This window comes from Peromyscus eremicus, chromosome 8a (assembly GCF_949786415.1).
Source record: "Peromyscus eremicus chromosome 8a, PerEre_H2_v1, whole genome shotgun sequence".
NCBI lineage: Eukaryota > Metazoa > Chordata > Mammalia > Rodentia > Cricetidae > Peromyscus > Peromyscus eremicus.
In genome coordinates this window covers 39,186,639-39,203,840 of record NC_081423.1, presented here as the reverse complement: position 1 = coordinate 39,203,840, position 17,202 = coordinate 39,186,639, and positions in this window count along the sequence as shown.

The window sequence follows — 17,202 nt, the reverse complement described above, 5'->3', positions numbered from 1 at the left end:
GGATCTAGTAATATTGGCCAATCCCTAGAATGTGTTCATTCCAGGAGGTGAGGGGGAGAAGGTAGGGGAAAGAGTACGTAGTTCCCACTCAAGGATGCAAATTCTCTCTCCCCTATTGAAACTCTGTGAAAAAGACCATAAACTTAGGTGCCAAATTTTGAAACACGTAAACATCATTCTCCTAGTTCAAATGAGTGATAAGATCGAAAACAATGAGAGCATCAGAGAGAAGCTTGACAGCTTTCTACAGAAGTTGGGAGTTCTTCTGCCTTGACCAGTGCTGTTCATTCCTACACCTCAGGGACAGTTGGGGACAGTCATATACATTCCTGCACAGCAAAGGCAGTTGGGGGTGTCAGTGCACTCATAGGAAGCCACCAGGCTAAATGAACCGGAAAAGAAAAGGAACTGATGAGATTCTTGGAGGACATCTGGAGAATGGAGACCATGGGTCTGGAAGTAGGAATGAACCACAGGGCCCCACAGGCACAGTCAAAGCCACGGTGAATTCTTGATGTGCTTCTACCAGCTTCCAACTCACCACTGTTACAGTTGTCACCTCACATAATCAGGCACCCGTCTCCACTGTATCAAATTTCCACAGGTTCACAGGAGTACTTAAGGAGCAAGTCTAGCTGGTGCTCATTAACCAGGAAGCAGGGGGAAGATGATCTGACCTCATGGCCCGCACCTTGCTGCGGGCTTCATTGGGTTTGCTAGCTGGGGCAGTACTGGAGAGCTCGCCTGGGTAGTGACGTGAGGGAAAGCTGGCAGGCTGATAAACCCAGCTACTAGCCAGGTCCAGAACCAGGGCTATGAGTTAACCCACCCAACATCCACTTCATTTATGAGCAATTGGAGTATGTGACAGAGACGAACCTACAGATCCAAAAGGATCTCCAAGACACAGGACAACAACAGGATGTCCAAGATGAATCCCAGAGAGAGCCCATTATTGATGGTGTAGCAGAAGCCAGAAGCCTTGAAGCAGACCAATGACTCATAGCAATGAACACTTACAAGTAAAGATGAATGGACTAAAGGGTAAATTGTGTGACTCGACGGGCCACACTACAGCTTCCACAATGAAATTCTTCTCCTTTTGTTTGTTTGATTTTGTTTGTTTAGTTTTTGTTTTTTCTTTTCAATTTTGTTTTGTTTTGGTCGGCAGGTTCCATGGGCAGAGGGTGGAAGTGAGGGAACAAGGAGATAAGTGGGATCAAGATACATGTTGTGAAATCCACAGAGAATCAATAAAAGTTGAGAAAAAAAAACAATAAAAAGAAAAGACAAAACAAAAGACAGAAAGCAGGAAGGGCACTATTTGAGGGTGGGGGAATCAGTAGGAAGGGAAGGGAAAAATGTATCTTAGGAAGAAACAAGTCCCACTGCTTGGCAAGAACCCCTGATGGAAAATGAACAGCAAAGGGCTGAGTAACCAAAACTAGCCAGACACACATGTGTAAGTGCATAGCAATGGACTCCTCTGTGTCTCTCAGCAGACACACATGTGTAAGTAAGTTCATAGCAATGGACCTGTCTGTGTCTCCCACCAGACTGTGGCCCCAGGAGAGCAGGACCTGGGGCCAGCTTGATCGCTAGTGGGTTCTCAAATCCCAGCCCAAGAACAAACACCCAATAGGTACATGACTAACACACAAATAAAGAAATGTTGGGGGCTGGAGAAATAGCTCACAGGTTAGGAGCACTGGATGCTCTTGCAGAGGACTGGGTTCTGTTCCCAGCACCCACATGGCAGCTCACAACTATCTGTAACTTCAGTTCCAGGGGATCCAAAGTCCTCTTATGGATTCTACATGAACTTGCATACATGTAGTGAAAATACACACACATATTTATATAAAAGATATGTAAAATGTTTTTGAAAAGGAATGTCTGTGATAGAGATTCTAGGGTGTAAATATAAGGAAGTTTTGGGGTTTAAAGGGGCTACATTTATGACAGAAGGAAAATAATAGAAAGAAGAGAAGCATCTGGCCTTACAGGAGAGGGAACAGAGAGATCTTGCTTAAAGAAGTACAGCAGCAATGTTAACAAACAAGAAAGGCCAAGAGCATGGAGAACTTCCCAGGTCTAGAAGCACAGTGAAGGCCAGTGGAGATGGGTGGTAAAGGGAGCAGGCAAAAGCACCTTGGCCTGAGCACTGCCGTTTTGACCTCAGACTACATTTTACCTGTAGAGTGGCATAAAGTTCAGGTTCCCAAGTCCTAAGGGAGCTGAGAACCAGCCTCCTCCCTAAACCATAGAAATAGTTGTTGTGTCATTTAGTTCTCTAGAAACATTATGGCTGTTCCCAACAACAGAAGGAACAAATGAATCTGATTGATCGGACTGAAAGGCTTGCATTGTATCAATTGACAATGATGGAACATTCAAGGAAGCCCCTAATTTCTAAATCCTGATTGGTGAAAATTGTAACTGTAACTTGGCAACAAAGGTTTGTGATTTTTGTGCTTATAAAGCCCACTTCTGCCCCTACTTGGGGCCATCAGGAGAAACAAGGTTCCTGAGTCCTTGTCCCGCACCCCTAATCGATCAGTGACCCACTTGTGTGGTGAGTTAATAAGATCTTTGGAACCCATAAGTGTTGTCTCTCTTCTTCCTCATGGCACTTAATGGGCTAGGTGGAAGAGCGGCACCCAGTGTTCTCTGGCCTTGGGAGCTTCCTTGAGAAATCACTGATGTCCAATGAGCTCCATAGGTCTCGTGTGTATCCTGACATCTGTGTACAGTTGTGAAACCATCACCATCTCAGACACAATCAACACAAAGAGCATATCCTTTCCCCTGGTTTCCCATCATCCTCCCTTCCAGCCTCTCAAAACTCCCTAGTCATCCTATCCCAGGGCACTCAGCTGACTGTCACCATCATCTGCATCTCCTAGAATTGTGTGTGCCTGTGTGTATTATAATAACAATTAAATTATTAAATTAGTAATTAAATTATTACATATTGAATTATACAGGTACTTAGACTGATTTCCTTCACTCAGCACCATTATTCTGAGACACATCCTTGTCGGTGTGCATCAGTAATTGATTTCATTTTGTTGCAGAGCCATATAGACTCTATGGACACACCTCCACTTGTTTATCCATTCAACATGCATGGCAATTTGGACTGTTTCCAGCCCAGAGGAGTTACAAAGTGAGAGGTGGATGTGTGCAAAAGCCCAGGAGCAGCACGGTTGTGCCAATGCATACATCTTTTTAAGAAACTGGCAGACATTTTATTCATTATTTTCAACTTCGCAAGCCCACCAGCTGTGTCTGAGAATTCCAGCTGCCCCCTCAGCCTCATAGGGTGAGAGTTGGCTGTTGGTTCTGAGGATGAGAAGTGGGCTGATGCTGTGGTTCTGATTCATGTTGCCCTGAGGAGCAAGGGTGTTGAGCATCCTCTCCTCTGCATATTTTCTACCCACACTTGACTTCATGGAGTATCGGTTCTAAAACTTCAGTTCCACTCACCTCTTCTTATAGAGATGGGGTCTCGTGTATTCCAGAACTGCCTTGAAAATCTATACATGTTTAAATGTGACCTGGAACTCCGTTCACCTCCACCTCTGGAGGAGATGCTGGGATAATAGGCATGGGCCACCACGTCAGATTTACGTGATGCTAGGAATGGAACTCGATGTATTGTGTGTGCTAAGCAAACACTTCACTGACTGAGCTACATCCTCAACCCTGGCTTCGCCTTTTGGGGGAGGGGAAGTTCAAGAACCATTCATTAGAGTTTGAGAGAAAAATCCCCACACAGGCAAGCTGTAAATCCCAGCAGGTGCTGGGACGAGGGGGATGGAGAAGAGGAGGAGAGGAAGTCATGCCTTTTGAATTCGGGTCAGCAATGGAGGTCTGTAGGCAACTGCGGCCAGATGGGAGGAGGAAGGGATCTTCAGAGCAAACAGGGAGAAAGCCCAGAAGCATGCTGACTATTTGTGTCCATGTCCAAAGAATAAATTTTTTAAAAGATACACAGAAAAATTACACTTTTGAGTTAGAACTCAGAAAAGCTGGCAGGCCCAGCAGTGAGAACTCTGAGCCACCGCCAGGGTGTCCCTAACTACGTGCAAGTCTGTGTTTTAACTGTTGGCGGTGGAGATGTGTCATTGACTTCTTGACACAAGGCCATTATCTACAGGGGCAAGCACACCAACAATAACCACAGAGTTCTAATAAAGCTCTCACTGTGTGCTAGCTCTGCACATAAAGCTCTAACTGGGTTCTAGCTCTGCACTGCTTGCTTTGAACACCTCCATCTCACCACACTCCTTGGAGGAAGATCGTGATAATTACCCAACTTTACAGCTGTGAAGCCTTTGAGAGATAAAACAACATGATTAAATGATCTCAGGTAAGAAGAAGGGGTAAACCTGGAGCTTTTACTCCAAAACTGTGCTTTTAAGCCTCAGTTCCAGAGCCTCGGGTAACTCAGCCCTCACTAGGTCAAAGCACAGTGTTTTCCACTGCCAGAGAAAAGGCCTTGTTCATAAATGCATTTCCTTAAATGGAAACTCGTCTGAGAAGGCTTTGGAGAATTTGACCTGAGTCTCCAGGACATATGTTGGCACACTGAACTAGGTTCTTAAGTGGAGCTGAGGGTGAGGTTAACCACAGCTCCACGTCTAACCTCCCTCCTTTGGCTGAGTAACTGTACAGCAGTGCCAATCCACAGCAGTGTGGAAGGTGTCATCTTAAGATGGGACAAATGCAAGAAACCAGAGTGAGGTCACTTTAAAATCTTCTGTGGGGTCAAAAGGCAGAGATTAAGGGACTGTGGGGTACCCAACCCTAATCAGTTCATCTACAACAACCCCTACCCCTAAAGCTAGGGAACTTTGCAGAAGGGGGATGTGTAAGAGCCGGAGGACCAGGATATGTGCTGGAGACAGTGTCATCTAGGTATGACAGGGCAGCTGCACCCATGAAATCTCAGTGGTATGGCTGCCTAAACTAGATCTGCATAATGACAACACCAGTTGACATCTCAAAGCAGATAAAAAGAACTGCACAAGGCTCCACCCCTAGAAAAAGAGTTACAGGCAACCAATGGGTGCTGAGAAAAGGAAAATCAGTTCTCTCCAGGGATGAACCCCCTGTGATATCCAATCTCAAGTGGCCATCCCTAAATGCATGTACCTACAAGCAACACTAGAAGAACCCAGCAGGGTGTGTGTGTGTGTGTGTGTGTGTGTGTGTGTGTGTGTGTGTGTGTACAATTATAGAAAAAAAAACACCATGAATTTGGGGGAGAGTAAACAGGAGGAGCGGGAAAGGGAGACGAAGGAGTAGATGACTTAAATACAGTATTTATGTATGAAACTCTCAAAAAACTAAAATAAAAAAGTTGTGCTGTGGAGGAACAAGAATGGATGCCAGAGCAGTGTCTAGAAGCAGACAAGAACTCATCCACAGCCTCCTGCAAGAACTTCTACTTTTGACTCACTGTGCCTTCTTACAGGTGTCCAGAGAACCCCTGATCTTATAATAATTACTATCTCATTATTCTGTCGTTTTCCAGTGTACAGGATGTTTTTTATCTAGCATCTCATTCAACTCTCCTAACAGCGGCAGCCAGATGTGATTATCCCCACTTCACATATAAAAAATGAGCAGAGAGGTAAATGATTTTTTCCGCTGCTTCCCCTGGCTGCTTAATGGCAGAAATGGGAACTGAAATGAGAGCTCGTAACTCATGATCCAACAATTCCCCACTGTCCCCATGGTGTCTGGCTCTAAGGAGCAAAGAATCTTGTTGGAAAGATGTGTGTACCTGAGACCCGGATAATGCACTTGTTAACAGCAAAGATGAGGGGCGAAGATGAACAAAAATGATGTTCAAAATGATGGCAGCCTTGACTAGTCCTGGGATGAAGGAGGCTGCAGAGTACTGAATGTTCTTGATCAAGTAACCCCTGACACCCTTGCTCCCAACCGGGACCTTAACCATACCATCCAGTCCAAGCCTACAAAACCCTGCTCCCTACACTATACACCAAAACTCAGCAACATGGACATTACTTTTCAGGTAGATACCTCAGGCAGAATCTGAACCTTTCCACCCTCCACCCCCCCCACACACACAAATACACAAGGTAAAGGACCCACTCAATGTGCACATTCACAAGATCCCAAAGAGATTCCCACAGGCATTCAAGTTTGAGAGCCCTGCACAAGATCTCCCTCTATCATCCAGATGAACTCTGAGCATCTGTTTATGTGAGGAAGTAGCTATTACCAATCACTCCCTTCCCAAATCTTTTAAGACTCATTGTAAGAGTCTAGTTTTTCCTGGGGGTGGGGAGGCAGTGAGTTGGTTTGGAGGATAAAGGTGCTTGCTGCCAAGCCTGATGACGTGAGTTCAAACCCACCCTAGGACTCACTTGACGGAAGGAGAGAACTGATTCCCACAAGTTATCCTTTGACATTCACATATGCATGTGCACATACATACACACACACACACACACACACACACACACAATAAATGAATAAATAAATAAATGTTAAAAAGTACAAAAATTATTCTTGTTTTCTGCAAAGCCTCCTTTTCCTTCAAACTTCCTTTCATTTTCTCCTCCAGTTTGTGTTACTGGGAAACTGGCTTTATCGTATTAATCCCACTTCTCTTCTAGCCTCCCACCAAGGCTGTTTAGTCTTCTGTCTCTTACAGAACATGGGGGCGCAGGGGTGGGGGGGGCAGATGTCTCCTCACTCCTCAGTCCTTTGGTCATTGTTTCTTCCTTCTCATGTCACAGCCTCTATCCTTTCTGAAGCCTGTGCTGCCAACCCCAGCCTTCCATCATCTTCTTCTTCATCTGTCAAAGACCTAAGCATCAAGCATTTGCCTTCAACCAGGGCCATTGGTTGAACATTGACGTCACCATAACTGAACTGCCCTTTCAAATATCTGGGGTTGCTTTCTGGTTTTCTTGTTCCTATTGTTTTGAGATACAGTCTTGTGTAGACCAAGTCGGCCTTGAACTTGCTATATAACCATAGATGACCTGAGATCATAAGCCAAACAAACCCTCTCTCCTCTAAGCTAATTTTGCCCAGGTATCTTATAGCAACAGAAATGATGCTAGGACCGTATCTTATTCATTTTTTTTAACCCTCCCTGGGTTCATCTTCCTCATCATCACCACACCAAAGCCACTGCTTACAGCGTCACCAGTGAATCTCAGCTTCAAAACAGTGTTGACTCTCCAATCCTGTCTGCCCTTTCCCCTTTCTTCCCCCACCCTGTCCCTCTAAAACCACAAGAATCTTTCTGAGTCTTGTCTTCCCTTCACTTAGAACCATTCTTAATGATCCTGAATAAAGTATTTATGTCTATCATTTAGTATGTTCCTTATCCAAGGGAAATGCAAACTTACTAACAGAGTCATTAAAAACTACAAAAGCAAGCAATCCAAAAGAATGAGACTCCCTGGAGTGATATTCTGCATGTCATTACAAACTGCCTTGCCATTTATTAGCTGTGAGGACACAAAAAGAGTCATATCCTCTCCCAGGGCCTCCGTGTCTCCAGGAGCAAAAAGAGAAGCTTGGGGATGGAAAACAAGGGCTTCTCACTATTGGTCTGAGAGAAAAGCTCGGAACCCTTGAGAGTGGGATGTATCATCATCCAGTGGTTGAGGCCAGAACCAGAAATGTGAGGCAAAGAACTGGCTGAATCGCTGTTTGGAAAAAGACATTATAGTCCTCTGGCCTCCCAAATATGAGGGACACTGCAAGTCATCAATATGGAACATCACTGGAGCCTGGGTACTGAGATATGCTACATTATCTTATGTGATATGCCATGCCAGTGCTCAGTCATTCACACAGCCTAAAGAAATTAAGGTGCCTATGACTTGATCTTCTATGCTGCCTGCCCTACCTTAGTCTATTCATGTTGGCCTTTCAGAGGTGGATGGAATCTTAAAGACTACAGTCCAGACTTCTACTTTGCAGACAAAGACATGGAAATTGGATATACTGGGTAGAGCTAATGCAGACTGCATTGGAATTCTAGAATTTTCATTCAAGTGATGAAATAGAGATAAAATCATGTATCTTGCCTGGTGACTATGAGGATATGCAAAGCTCTGCATGACTGATTCACTTCTAAGATTTGGTTTGTTTGTTTGTATTACTGGAGATTGAACCTAGGTCCTCACTCATGCTAGACAAAGCAATCTATCCTTGAGATGTACCCCCAACCCACTGTTAATTATGCTGGTCTTCTAGGTGAAGAAAATTGTCTGACAATAGACCTATCATTATCCAAATCATATCATATTTAAATCCTGGCTTATGAGGCTGGGGAGATGGCTGAGACAGTCCATTTCCTGACACACCATGAAGACCTGAGTTCAGATCCCCAGTACCCACTAACAAACCCACATATAGTGGTGAGTGCACACCTGTAATCTCAGTGCTGGGGAAACGAAACAGCAGGTTTGGAGTTCACTGGCCAGCAATCTTAACTGAATGGATGATCTTCAGGTTCTGTGAGAGACTCTGCTTCAAAAATAATAAGGTAGAGATGAGGATGGGGATGGCTCAGTGATTAAGGACACTTTCTGCTCTCACAAAGGATCTGCATTCAGTTCCCAGTACCTCTTTTATGGTTTACAGCAATACACAACTCCAGTTACAGGGAATCTGATACCCTCTCCTGACCTCCACAGAAACACATGGTGCATATAGTAGACAAAGGTAAAACACTTATACACATAAAGTAAAATAAATCTTTAAAGAAGTGGCAAGTGATTGAGGAAAACACCCAAAGTCCAATCCTTTGTTCTCTCTCTCTCTCTCTCTCTCTCTCTCTCTCTCTCTCTCTCTCTCTCTCTCTCACACACACACACACACACACACACACACACACACACACACACGTGCATGCACGTGCGCAATTAAATATTTCCACTGTCTCCAAAGGTGGCTGTAGATGCAAACCTTCCTGCCAAGGCTGAGCTATATGTCATCTGGAATGAAAGGAGAAATTTAGAGGAGCCATGCTGGGGAAATTCTGGCAGACCCAGGAAGACTGGCAGATGGCTAACACTGTGAAGACATTATTCTCTTCTTTCTGCTTTTACAGGCATCCGTGACTCCCGGGCCACTCCAGAAGCACCCAGCACACAGCAAGGGCATGGGATATCTGTTTGTTAGCCAGACATGCTGAAGCTTGTTTCCCCTCAGAGTAGGTAAATTTTCTAATGCAAATATAAATTAATGGATATAGACAGCCATGGACTCAATGGCCTTTGCCAAGTGCCAGCAGCTGTCTAAGTTGATGGATGGAAGACAAACAAATTCTATAGGTTAGAAAATATTCTAAGTGGAAAAGGTCATCCTTTCCAATCTCTATAAAAATTGAGAAAACAGAGTCCAAAGCTGGACATTGAAGGAACACAGAAGCACACTGTGAGCTAGAACACATCTAAGACTAGAATTCAGACTTTCTGATGGTTAATCTATTGTTACCCTTGTGTAAGTTTTGGCTAATTAAGTTCTACATACAAAACTGAAAGTGTAACTCAAGAAACCAAAGGAAAAATACAAAAAAAAAGGAAAGGAAAGAAGGAAGGAAGGAAGGAAGGAAGGAAGGAAGGAAGGAAGGAAGGAAGAAAGGAAGAAAGGAAGGAAGGGAAGGACATCTGGAAATGATAACTGAGAGGAAAGATGCTCTCTCAGAGGAAGGGTGCTGTCCCAGAGGAAGGGTGCTCTCCTGTTTAAAGTGTCAAGAGTCAGAAGGGCAGACAGTGATGTAGAACATCTTCACGTACAAAGAAAGAATAAGTCAGAGCCTTGTTTGTTTCTTCATTTAGCACATTTTGTTGAGTGCTTAGATGCCAATCATGGTGAAGAGTACCAGAGGTACAGCCATAAATAAAATAGTCCCAATGTTCATGAAATTCATATTCCTAAGAACAGAGAAAGGAAATACATCAAGTGAATAAAAGAAAATATTTGCAACTTGAGATTTCTTTGAAGGCAGGAAACTAAGCATGTTGAGGGAACACCTCTGAAAAATGACTAAGCCTAGACTAGAAAGCTGAGCGAGGACTGTTTGGGAAGCAGCCTGGGTAGAGGATATTAGGCTGAGGAAAATGTAAATACAAAGGCCCAGAGCAGGAAAAGAGCAGGCTGATTACACCCACCTCTTCCAGCCATGAAAGGACCTGTACATACCCTGTTTATATGGACTTTTCCTGGGGAGATCACGAAGGAGCAAAGAAAAGACTCTACTCCATCCCATCTCAGTGAACCAATGAGTTCCATTAGTTACTTCTAAGAGCATAGGTGACCTAGGGATGACTATTCCACTGGAGAAAATGACACACCCAGCACTGATGATGGCCCACAGATCCTGAGGGTAGGGTCTTGTGACTCCCTTCTCCCATCTTGTTCAGGTGTCCTGAGGGTAATCACAACTGCCAACAGCTCAAGAGAACAATGGCCACATGGTGTTCAGAGGAAAGCATTCAACCCCATTTTCTGTTTAGGGACCAGTTCCATCATTCTAATACCCCTTCTTTAGAGAGCTTTCCTAGGAGGGAGGCAACAAGAGGGGCCCTGGCTCCTGCTACTGACTCTTTCTGTTCAACCTTGGTCCCTCACTTGGGGTGAAAGAGGAACATGAAGATGACACCCAGGGGTGTGAAGCTCGAGGCCCCGGTGGACCTTGATCATTGTTGCCTCTCTGGTCCTCCTCTCCCTTCTTCTTGCAGGAAACAGGCCCTCTGCCAGCCACAGATGAGGCAAGAAATTAAAGCTAACCCAATCTCATTATTTCTGGGGAAAATTTAACTCATAAGCAGAAATCCAAAGAGAGAGAATCTAGTTAGTGTTGAGCTCAGAGGACAGAGACCCAAGGTCACTGAGTGCGGTCTCTGGCAGGGTGTCAGCGCCATCCTGGCTCCTCTTCTCTGAAGCTTTCCACCCAGTGCCCCTCCCCCTCCATGCCCTGGCATGCTATAACTAAATAAGCCATGTTTGCTCACATGCTGACTTCAGCGGCAGTATGAATGCCTTCCATCATAGAAAATTAACTAATGCAATCTATACAATGAAATTAACAGGCATAGATCAGATGTTTCTAACCAAAATACATCTTCTTCCCAAGTTTTCATATGCTCACAATTATAGTTGAGAGGTCATAACCAAGAAGGAATCTGAATAATTTTAAATGATTGTGATTATACCATCAATGTCTTGAAACAATAAGAAACTAAAATTGGTGATGGAGAAATGCCTCAGCTGTCAAAGCTCTTGCTGTTCCTGGAGAGAAGCCAAGCTCAGTTCCCAGCATCCACATCTGGCTGCTCATAATTGCCTGTAAGTCCAGCTCCAGAGATCTGATGTCTTCTCCTGGCCTCTGGGGGCACCTGCACACATGTGCACATGTACACACACACACACACACACACACACACACACACACACACATACACACACACAAGAAAATAAATAAAATAAGTCTTAAGAAAATAAACCAAAATTAATCCACATCAGTTGTGGTGGTTTGAATAGTAATAGCTGCCATAGGCTCATATATTTGAATGTTTGGTCATTAGGGAGTGGCAATACTTGACAGAGACTAGGAGGTGGGGCCTTGTTGGAGTAGGTGTGGCATCACTGGGGGAAGTATGTCACTGGGGGTAGGATTTGGGGTTTCAAATACTCAAGCCAGGCCCCGTGCTTCTCTTCTTCCCGCTGCCTGGGGATCCTGATGTAGAACTCTCAGCTACTTCTCCAGCACCATGTCTGTCTGCATGCTGCTGTGCTCCCCACCATGCTGATAATGGACTAAACCTCTGAAACTGTAAGCCAGCCCCAGTTAAGTGCTGGCCTTTATAAGAGCTTGCTGTGGTCATGGGGTCTCTTCATAGCAATAGAACACCGGCTAAGACATCAATAAATAATTAGAGATATAAATACTGTAAATAACTGTCAATTAAAATATCATGGAAAACCAAAGGTAATATTGCATTTATTAATTACAGCACATCATTTCTTGAATTCCCAGCATGTACCAGTGAACTAGCCCTTAATCAAGCCATTCCATTAGTGGATAAACTTCCTTCCACTTTCAGTACAGACAGACAGTATTTACTAGATTCTTAATGCATAACAAATGTTATGTTCCCCTATCTGTTATCATGTGTTCACAACAATCTCAATGAGTTAGGAACTGTTAATCCTGATTACTTTGCTGACAAAGAAATCTGTCATGATCTAGTCAATCTATTGACTCCTGTCTCAATATGGAAGCAGAACATTGCCACAGGAAGAGTCCTGAGGACATATGACATGAGTCCAGAAGCCTGGTATTGACAATGAGAGACAATGTGAAAGGCTGGACTCTGCGGAGGCATCCTGTGACTTGCCTTTGGAGTGTACAGGTCTATGGGACAGGAGGACAGTCACGTGGATCTGCTAAGAGAGTTTCTGCTCTTTTCTGCTATAGAGACTGTTATGATAGTTAACTTGGAGCTGTGACTGGCTAGAAATTGCAAGGTGTCTCTAGTGGTGCAGAGAAAGGCATTCTGCCTGAAAGGATAGTAAACCAAATAGTATGTGCCCAAGGAAGTAGGATACATGGTTTTCTGTTCTGTTTAGCAAAAGTTTTGGTTTGGGGCATGATTCTTCTGACCCTTGTTAAAATTATAAACGACTTCTAACTTGACCTGGCCTGGGAAGTGTGAATGGAATCACCATCTGTCATTTCCAAGCAGAAAATATGAGAGTCATGGTTCTCTAAGAGCGTTTTTTTTTGCTAAGGAATCATGTAATACTGGCTGAAACCTGCACCCTAATGTGAAAACAATATAGAATAGAGAAAAAAAAAAAACAATCCTTGGTGGGTATGCAGAATGAACAAGCAGTAAGTCTATGTTTATTTTAATCTCCTAAGGTTTGGATGCTATTGTTAGAAAGTATGTATTAGTCAGGATTCTCTAGAGGAACAAAACTGATAGAATGAATCTGCGCACACACACACACACACACACACATACACACACACACACACACACACACACACACACACACACACACACACATATTTGAATGGCTTTCAGGCTGTAGTCCAGCTAGACCAACAATGGCTGTCTACCAACGGAAGGTCCAGGAATCCAGTAGTTGTTCAGTCCATGAGGCTGGATGTCTCATCTGGCCTTCAGTACATGCCGGAATCCTGAAGAATTGGGCTCTAACGCCAGTGAAGGAACAGACTTGCCAGGAGCAAACAGGCAAAGCTAGCTTCTTTCTTCTACATCCTTCAAATGGGCTGCCCACAGAAGGTGTGGCCCAGATTAAAGATAGATATTCCCAAATCAAAAGAATCCAGATTAAAAGTGCGTCTTCCCACTTCAAAAGACTTAAGGAAAAAATCCCTCACAGGTGTACCCAGCCACTTGGGTTTTAGTTAATCACAGATGTAGTCAGGTTGACAACCAGTCATCTCAGAGCACAACCTAGCCCAAATGACTGACACACTGTGTGAAAAAGGACAGGTCCACCAGGTCTCACTGGTTCCTGTGCTTTCTTTTCCTCCCTTGTACTGGCAGGGATGAGGGAAGATAACCTCACAGACACTGTTGCTGCAAAGGGCACAAAGCCTGTACACACGAGACACTTATAACAATATCTGAAAACAGGTGCTCAACAAATATAGCTCCTGCTATTTCTGTAGGTTTGGTAGACGCCACTCAGGCCCCCTGTCACATTCCCTTTCCCTCTGCTTTCAGCCACAGCTACGAAGGCAGAGAGAGCCCTGTGCGAGCTAAGGCTTACTGTTTTTGCTCGGGCTGCACCATCAGTCTCTACTGCTCCCCTATTGCTCTGCTACTTAATCTTCCCTGAAGCTCCAGGAATAATTCAGAGAAGTTGCAGGATTCCTGTTCCAACACCACCCCGCCCACAACAGGAGGTTAAAACTACGGGGGTGCGGGAAGCACCCCGGGTTCCCTCAGAATAGCACAAATGATCCCCAAAGCTTCCCTGTTTAGCAATAGGAAATTCTCATGGAACCCACTCTCTGATGTTGCCCCTGAGACTTTCCACACATCAGCTTCTCCTCCAGTCCTGGATGCCACCCAAGCATATGGTCAGGAGGTGACTTCACGCTCTGCTCTGTAAGTCTTCTTCAGGCATGCCATCTCTATACAAAATGGCTGACTCTGTCTCAATTTCTTTTCCTGATGTTGTGATAGATAAGATAGCCAGACAAAAGCAATCTAAGGTAGAAACTGTTTGTCTCACAGTTCAGTTCCATCCTGGTAGGGAAGTCACAGTGGCATGAGCATGATGTAGCTGTTGGATAATATCAGTATTCACTAAAGAGCACTTACTGTTCTTTCAGAGGACCTGGGTTCAATATAGTGGCTCAAAACCACCTATAATTCCAGTTCCAAGGGATCCAATGCCCTCTTCTTCAGAAAAGCACACAGACACACACACATAAAAATAATAAATAAATCTTTAAAAAGAAAAATATGCAAAGTGCAATGAATGTTGGTTGCTCAGTTCAGTTTCTCCTTTTAATTTTTCTAATCAATCTCACCTCACTCCCACTCACTCTTATCTCCCACTTTCTCCTTTCTATATAATACAAGATCCTATCCTAGTGAATGATGCCACCTATAGTGGGCAGGACTTCCCACCTTAACTATCTCCTTAGGAATGCCACAGACATCTCTCCCCAGTGATTCTAGATCTCATCAAGTTGACAATTGAGATTAACCACCATAAATCCTTACAGGACATTGGGCCCCTAATTCTATCATCCTTGCACAGCTGAATGTAGGTCTAGACTCTGGGAATCTGGGGAGAGATGTCCATCTACTTTCGGAGCAACTTTAACAAAAAAGTCTATTGAAACTCAGAAGTCTACAGGCCAAGGCAGCTTGATTGTAATTGCAGCAGTCTTATATGGAGATGGAGAATGAAGTCTTAGAATCTCCCTGTCCATCCAGCTTTCCTGGGACACAGAGCAGCAAGCAGCAAGAGACCCTGTCTCAAAGAAGATAGAAGTCAAGGACTGACACCCATGGTTATTCTATGACTTCAACATATGCTCTGAGGCATATGCATTTCCACAATCACTCAGGTGGACATGCATGCACATGTATATAATAAGCACACACAGGCCTAGAACTCACAATGAGACCCAGAGTGGCCTGAAATGTAATAGCCCGTTTTGACCTCAGTACATGGAAAAACATTCAGATTATCCAATTCTCGTGTTTATTATCCTATTATATATCTTATTATTAAATTTTACTTTAAAGTTCTGCATAACTTCAAGTAACCCATGCTGAATAGTTTTGTAGTACTAGCAAGAAGACCCAGGACTTTGTCCTTACTAGAAAAGACCTCTAATGTGGGGTCACATACTAGATTGATATTGAACACTTTCTCCAAGAACTACTGAATCTTCATGAAAATCATGCAAGGCATTGGAGCTGTTTTATTTATTTTGCAAATGGGGAGACTGAGACTCGTGGAAACTAAATACAACTCTGTCTTTCGTTCATTAAAAATTCAATAATTGTATGCAGTATATTTTGCTCACATCACCACTCTCTCCTCTCTTCCAGCTTCCCCAATCACATCTCCATCCCAACTTTATGTCATCTACCTTTTCAATTTACTTTTTAAAACCCAATTAGTTTGTTTTAATCTAATTAGTTTTATTTTAACACAATTAATGCTGCCTATATGCACACCAGAGGACCTGCAGATAGACTACCAGTGGTCACATTCCTAAAGAAAATTGGCTCCCTTCCCTCAGCAGCCGTCAACTACCAACAGCCCCTCATTATGGTTGGGGCATCGCTTCTCTTTCTGTGTTGGAATTTTAACTAGCTTCATCTTCTGCGGGTCTTGTACAGGTAACCATAGCTGCTGTGAATTCACCAGTACATCACACCAAGTCCAGAAGATGGCATTTCACAGCTCTCCTCCCCATCCTCTCTCTTGCATTCTTTCCATCTCCTCTTTCATGATGCTCCCTGAGCTCGGAGAGAGGGGACAGAGATGTCCCATGTACAGCTAAACAGTCCCAGTTGCCTCTGCTCCACACTTTGTTCAGTTACGAGTCTCTGCATTAACCATGGCTCTCTGTAATGAGAAACTTCTCAGACCAAGATTGAGAGCAGCACACATCTATGGATATAAACACAAACATTTAGAAGGAAGTTTAACAACATGTTCATTTAGAAAAACATCAATAGGTTCTCTCCTAGGGCCTATGACTCCTAGTAATGTTTATTGACCATGTTTACAGTGGCCTGGAAAAGGCAAACACAGTTTTCAAGGCCTACACCTATACTAGGTGTCTACAATTTGTGTCTTTAGCCCATCCCATCTCCTTTCACTGATGATAGTAAGCACCATTCTGTTTGGTGGGGCCTACTCTGTCATAACCAGTGATACTTTCTATCTTTAATGTGGTGCTCTATGAATTAACAAATATCATTCCTATCTTAGTTACTTTTCTACTGCTGTGATAAAACACCACAACCAAGGCAACTTGTAAAAGGAAGAGTTCATTTGGGCCTTACTATTTCAGAAGATGAGTCCATGACCATCATGGTGGGAGCATGACAGCAGGCAGGTGTGCTTGGTGCTGAAACAGTAGCTGAGAGTTTACATGTTGAGACAACAACCATGAGGCAGAGAGAGCAAACCAGGAATGTCATTGGCTTTTGAAAGCTCAAAGCCCACTCCATACATTTTCTCCAACAAGGCCATACCTCCTAATCCTCCCCAAATAGTTCCACCAACTGGAAACTAAGTATTCAAATATATGAGTCTATAGGGACCATTCCCTATATGAGTCTATAGAGGCCACATTTCCCTAACCCAGAATTTAACATCTGTCACCTCTCTGCCCTTATAATTTTAAAGATCTTTAAATTTCAGTGCGATTTTTCAACTTAATTTCAAACTTCTCTTCTCCTTCCTTGGAAATAAGCATTAAAGTTTGTAATAATGATGTCAACATCAAAGCACTTTGGAATTATGTGTGTGTGCTCCCCCATGTGTATATGTGGGTGTATACATGTGCATGTTAACATTTGTATGTGTGTAAGAACATGTTCATGCTAGCATATGTGAATGCACATACACATGCATGCATGTGGACTAGAGGATAACTTGGTTGTCATTTCTCAGGTG